Here is a 7,279-nt window from a genome sequence, read left to right as displayed (position 1 = left end):
ATATGCCTCGCATTATATTTCTATAGGACAGCTCTGGTCTAGAACATGCCGACCTATTCTCACTTTCTTCTTGGCATTCTGGTGTCAGCTCGCTGTCCTCTCCTCAAAGAGGTTTTCCCTGACTACCATTCTAAAGAAGACACACCACTTTCACCTACTCAGTCACTCCCACATTACTGCATTTAATATTTTTTTTATTGTGGTAAGACACACATAACATGAAATCTATTCTGTTCACGTCTTGAAGCATAGCGTACAGTATTACAGGCATACCTAATTTAACTGTGCTTCACTTTATTGCACTTCGCCGATATTGCAATTTTTACAGATTGACGTTTTATGACAACCTTGCATCAAGTAAGGCACCATTTTTCCAACAGCATTTGCTCACTTCATCTCAGTGTCCCATTTTGGTAATTCTCACAATATTTCAAACTTTTTCAGTATTATTTTATTTGTTATGGTGATCTGTGATCAGTGATCTTTGATGTTACTCTTGTCATTGTCTTGGGGCTCCATAAACCACACCCATGCCAAATGGCAAATTTAACCAATAAATGTGTGCTCTGTTTCCCCAACCAGCTTTCTCCTCTTTTCCCTTCCCCTCAGGCCTCCCTATTCTGAGACACACAATATTGAAATTATTAGGCCAATTAATAACCCTATAATGGTCTCTAAGTATTTAAGTGAAAGGAAGAGTTGCACATCTCTCACTTGTAAATCAAAAGCTAGAAATGATTGAACTTGGTGAAGAAGGCATGTTAAAAGCCAAGACAGGCTGAAAACTAGGCCTTTTGTGCCAGGCAGTTAGCCAAGTTGTAAATGCAAAGGAAGAGTTTTTGAAGGAAAATAAAAGTGCTACTCCAGTGAACACATGAATCATAAGAAAGCAGAATAGCTTGATTGCTGGTATGGAGAAAGCTTGAGTGGTCTGGATAGAAGATCAAAACAGGCAGAACATTCCCTTAAACCAAGGCCACCAAGGCCTAATTCAGGGCACAGCCCTAACTCTCTTTAGTTCTATGAAGGCTGAGGGAGATGAGGAAGCTGCCAAACAAAAGTTTGAAGCTAGCAGAGCTTGGTCTCTCAGATTTAAGGAAAGAAGACCTCTCCAGGACATAAAAGTGCAAGGTGTTGCAGCAAGTGCTGATACAGAAGCTGCAGCAAATTATCCAGAAGATGTAGCTCAGATAACCCATGAACGTGGCTACACGAAACAACAGATTTTCAACGTAGACAAATATCCTTCTATTGGCAGAAGATGCCATCTAGGACTTTCACAGCTAGAGAGGAAAAGTGAATGCCTGGCTTCAAAGCTTCGAAGGACAGGCTGACTCTCCTGTTAAGGGCTAACGCAGCTGTGACTTTCAGTTGAAGCCAGTGCTCATTTACCATCCTGAAAATCCTAGGGCTCTTAACGATTATGCTACATCTACTCTGCCCGTGCTCCAAAAATGGAACAACGAAGCCTGGATGATAGCGTATCTGTTTACAACATGGTTAACTGAATCTCTTAAGCCCACTGTTTAGACACACTACTCAGTTTAAAAGATTCCTTTCAAAATATGACTGCTCATTGGCAATGCACCTGGGCACTCAAGAGGTCTGATGGAGATGTCCAATGAGAGTAATGTTTTCATGCCTGCTAACACAGCATCCATGCTGCAGCCCATGGATCAAGGAGTCATTTCGACTTTCAAGTCTTATTATTTAAGAAATACATTTTGTAAAGCTATAGCTGCTTTAGACAGTGGTTCCTCTGATGGATCTGGGCGAAGTAAATTGAAAACATTCTGAAAAGGATTCAGTATTCTAGATGCCATTAAGAACATCTGTGAGGCATGGGAAGAGGTCAAAATATCAACATGAACAGGAAGTTCCTTCTGTTTAGAAGTTTATTCCAATCTTCATGGACAACTTTGAGGGGTTTTAGACTTCAGTGGCGGAAGTAACTGGAGATGTGGTAGAAATAGCAAAAGAATTAGAATTAAAAGTGGAGCCTGAAGATGTGACTGAATTGCTACAATCTCATGACAAAACTTGAATGGATAAGGAGTTGCTTCTTATGGACAAGCAAAGAAAGTGGTTTCTTGAGATGGAAACTACTCCTGGGGAAAATGTTGTGAAGAGCGTTGAAATGACAACAAAGAATTTAGAATACTACATAAACTTGGTTGATAAAGCAGAAACAGGGGTAGATAGGGTTGACTCCAATTTTGAAAGAAGTTTTGTGGGTAAGATGCTATCAAACAACATCACATGCTATGGAGAAATCATTCCTGAAAGGAAGTCAATCGATGCAGCAAACTTCACTGTTCTTATTTTAAGAAGTTGCCATAGCCACCCTACCCTTCAGCAACCACCACCCTGATCAGTCAGCAACCCTCAACATCAAGGCAAGACTCTCCACCAAAGATTACAACTGGCTAAAAGTTCAGATCATGATTAGCACTTTTTAGCAATAAAGTATTTTTTAATTAAGGCATGTTCATTGTTTTTTAGACATAATGCTATTGCACACTTTATAGATTATAGTATAAACTTAACTTCTATATGCATTGGAAAACCAACCTTACCACTTCTATGTTTCAGGCACTGTGCTAGTTGCAGAGAGATACAGAAGTGAATAAGGTTAACCTGGCTCTCACTATTAAGCAGCTTACAACCTAGATGGGAAGACCAATGGTTATGTAATTACATAAAAAATTACTTAATTATAATTTGGTAAGTGCTAGGGTCGGCAATGTGTCTAAGGAGTCAGAAAACGTTTGCATGGGTAAGCAAGATTTATGCTAAGACATGACGGATGAGGGAGTTAGCCTGAACAAAGCCCTAGAGAGACGGGGACAAAGGGGAATTCAGAGAAACCCAAGTAACTCAGTTCTGCTGCAGCATAAATTATGTATGTGAAACAGAGTGGCTAGCAGAAATGTAGGTAATTTTATAGATAGCATAATTTAAGCTATATAAATATATGTTGTTGTAGAATAAATAATTCAAAAATGACCTTAAACTTTGAAGTCAATGCCACATGACACCAAGCCAAACGTGGAAGTTAAGAGTACCAGATTGAAATGAACACTGACTATTTTTAAGTGGAATTTTAATCACCTTAAAAATCTGATCAAATAATCAAATTTATTTTTAGAAGTTCAGAAAAATATCACTAAAAGGAAGTTAACGTTATTCCTGTTCCCACTTTCCAAAGATAAGTACCAGTAAGATTTTGGTTCACATACCTTGACTATTTTTTCTATATGTATATACACATAGATTTTACAAAATGGCTGAATATAAATGACCATTCTCATGTCTTATGGGTACCTCTAAAAAAAGAAGGACCAAGACTCTAGAAGACTTGTAACTAACTCTCATTTTTCTAGGAACATAAATAAAGAAATTTTAGAATCTGTTTTTTAAGAATTAAATTCTCCCCTAAAATTTAGAAAGTAAAATTAGTAGTTTTCACAACATTCCCACAAAACCAGTAGTGTTACAGAAAGTTCTTTGATTTAAAATCAAGGAAAGATGCTATTCCTCCTTGCAGATATATGGCCAGACACTTACTATGAAGTCTTACTATAAATAATTAAACATAAGCCACCAATGCCCCTAGTAAAATATATGAACCAAATATATCTATGGGATGCAGTACCTAAGCTGATTATCATGTGCTTATTCCCTTACCTAATCAAGACTGGTTTGTAATTCAAAACAAATGTCACAATCTTTAGAGCAAAGGAAAATTAATGAGCATGAATAGTCTATAACTCTAACTTAAAAAAATTTTAAACCAGGCCAATCAAACCATTCTCAATCAAATCACAATCTCCTAAAAATTGAACACTTTGGGAACCAAAATAATAAAGTTCTTAATAATTTGCTATATTTTATTCTACTCAAGTATGTCCAAAAAAAAAAAAAAAAAAACCAATCACAGTTTATAACCCCAGACTTTCTTTCCCTATTAACTATAATATTTCTCAGTCTGGCAACTATAGTAGATTAAAAGCCCCCATTTTTCACCCATCCCTGTATTCATACACTTTGCCATGTAACTTTGCAGTACTCTTCTATTCTGGATGGGATGCTCTGCTTCACCCCTTGACACTGGCTCAGTCATGTCAACAAGCAAATGTGAATCCAGGAGGCTTGGAAAAGTGCTTTATAGATTATAGTATAAACTTAACTTCATGTTTTAGTTTGTTCTGTTGATTCTTGTGATTGCCACAAACACATGCTTGAGCTAGCTTGCTCCATTCATTCCAGCCAAGACTAGCCTAGATTAGCCAATAACCAGATGATGCCCAGGTGGGCAAGTGAGCCCAACCCAACCTTAAAGAACTGCCAAGCCAATTCCAGACTGAAATGCCAACCTCCAGACTTGTAAGCAAAATAAAAAATGATTAAATTGTTTTAAACCACAGATCTTTGGAGAGATGATGCAAAACACAGCATTACTGAGACAATAGACAATTGACAGACACAGCAATCATACGGTAACAAATATCTTCCCTAGTAGCATTATCTTCACTTCTCAAAATAAGTCAGAGTACATTAAAGAAGGCAATAACTAACTAAATAAATAAGAATTTCCTTCTTTTTTTTTCTAATTAAATTTTCTACAAAGAAATACCTTGGTCATAGATTACAATTCCCCACAGTAAAGCCTTTGTACTTGTTACAAGTCATAGTATTTTGATCATTTCCAAACTTCCATAGTGAGTGTACAGGAAGAGAAAAAGAGCTTATTACTCCTTTCAGACTGGTAAAGTTACTTTTAACAATTACTGCTCTTCCCAGTTGGTTTTCTTTAAAATTAAAAACAACACTTCTGGTCATCAGTGTGAGGTTAGAATTATCCAGATACATGCAATGGAGAGATGTTTGGAACAACTATTTTAACAAATTTAAATAAAGACATTCTAAAAAGTATTATACCATTATGGCACCATTACAATCTATGGGAACAGTAAAAAACCTAAGTAGAATCAGCAGTATGGAGGCTCTAACAAGATGAAGTTTATCAGGAATAAATGTCATATTTTGTGCTTGGGATTAATTAATCACCTATACTTATAAAGTATGGTGTGGGAGAGATGTAACTTAGCACACCAATTACTTAAAATTCAATTATAGTTAACAACACAAAAAGCATGGGGGAGCAGATGAAATTAAGTTGAATTGAGTTTCCAGCATTGCCTGAGAAAAGGAGAGCACTCATTTATAATTGACAACAATAAGTCAAAATGCATGTTGTAATATAGCCACTAAATGTAAGTAAAAAATGTGTAACTAGGGCGCCTGGGTGGTTCAGTCAGTTAAGTGGCTGCTCCTTGGCTCAGGTCACGATCCAGCATCCTGGGACTGAGCCCCACATCAGGCTCCCTGCTCAGCTGAGGGCCTGCTTCTTCCTCTCCCTCTGCCTGCCTGCCTACTTGTGCTCTCTATCTCTCTGTCAAATAAATAAATAAAATCTTTAAAAAAATTTTTTTAAATTAAAAAAATGTGTAACTAATAAGCTAATAAAGGGAAAATATGGAATTAAACATCTGGTTAGTCCACAAGAAGGCAAAAGTGGAAAGAAAAATAAAGTAGGTGAGATAAATTAAAAAAAACAAATACTAAAATTAACAAAAACCCCCAAATACGTCGATGATTCCATTACATGTAAGAAAACAGAATTCTCCAATTAAAAAGCAAAGATGACAGACTAGATATGAGAAAAATGGTTTGTAAAAATCACATCTTAAATATAAAGACACAGAAAAGTAAGAATTAGCATAGAAGAAGATATGCACCAGACATCTCAACCCACAAGACAGCAAAACTCATAGCAAAAAAAAAATGAATTTTAAGGCAAGAACCACTTCTAGAAATAAAGGCAGTAGGGTGGGGTGTGGAAAAGGATATTCACTGGTAAAAGGACCAATCTGCCATGAAGATAAAACAGTAAAAAGTATATGAAAGAAATAACAGAAGAATAGGTTCCAAATACATAAATAAAAATTGAGAGAAATAAAACAAGAAATTAGATAATTTTCCATCATGGCAGAAGACTTTTATATACTTCTTTCAGTAACTGCTAGAAAAAGCAGAAAAAGTTAGTAAGAATATATATAAAATCTTGGGGGGCCTGGGTGGCTCAGTCAGTTAAGCATCTGACTCTCAGTTTCAGCTTGGGTCATGATCTTGGGATCCTGGGATCAAGCCCGGCTTTGGGCCCTGCACTCAGCAGGGAGTCTGCTTCTCTGTCTCTCTCTCCCTCTCTCCCTTTGGCCCTTCCACCACTCATGCTTTCACTCTAAAATAAATAAATAAATCTTTTTTAAAAAAAGAAAAGCTATATATAAAATCTTAACAATATGGTTAAGAAACCTGACATTATTAAAATTTATAGACATCACACCAAACAGTGATAGAATACACATTCTTTTCCAAGTGTGCATGGGACATTTGTCAAAAAGTAAAACCATAAAATGAGATTCAAAAAATTTCAAGAAATTTATATCAGTTGAAATATGCTCTCAGACCAAACTGAAATTTAAGCTAGAAATCTGTAACACAAAGTCAACTAGAAAAATCACAATTACTTAGGAATTATGCAAAACCTTTTAAATGACCCATGTAGCAAACAGGAAATCATAAAGGAAATCTAAAAATATTTGTAATTTAATGAAAATGAAAATATAACAAAGCAAATCTTGAAAGATTCAGCTAAAGTAGTACATATAGGAAAATTTATAGTCTTAAAATATATAAATAAGAATAAAGTTTAAAAATCAATAATCTAAATATATATATTACAAAAAGTGATCAAATAATAGCAAATTAACTCCAACAAAGCACAAAATAATGAATAATATAAGAACACAAACTAATAATAAAGGTAAACATATAACAGAGAATATAAACAAAGCCAAATGTAGTTCCACGTAAAAACTAACAAAGATGATTAACAGTTAACAAGATTAATAAAAAAAAGCATAAATTACCAACATCAAGAATGAAAAGAGGTCATTGCTTCAAATCTATACACACTAAAAATAAGAATATATGATAAATAACCTTATTAAAATATCCTTATAGTTTGTAAACTTCCCTTTAGGTATATTATACTTGAACAAAAAGTTTACTTTCAAAAATGAAGAAAATATTTAAATTATTATGGTGCTCAAGCAGCACACTGCTTCCCTACTAACCCTTAAATTCTCAAAGGCAGGCACTGTGCATTATTATTTTTATCACTAGCTACAAGAGGACAGGGAAAATATATTCT

At 35.2% G+C, this 7,279-nt stretch overlaps 1 pseudogene; it reads left to right on the top strand.

Moving 5' to 3' along the window:
* Nucleotides 1–667: 667 nt before the first annotated feature.
* Nucleotides 668–2,430, top strand: LOC118016261 (annotated as a pseudogene).
* Nucleotides 2,431–7,279: the final 4,849 nt, after the last annotated feature.

The sequence above is a fragment of the Mirounga leonina genome, unplaced genomic scaffold (genome assembly GCF_011800145.1).
Source record: "Mirounga leonina isolate KUSES-001 unplaced genomic scaffold, KU_Mleo_1.0 Mir_166, whole genome shotgun sequence".
Taxonomy (NCBI): Eukaryota; Metazoa; Chordata; class Mammalia; order Carnivora; family Phocidae; genus Mirounga; species Mirounga leonina.
Note: the sequence above shows the minus strand (reverse complement) of the source record. Positions and strands in the feature narration are given on the sequence as shown.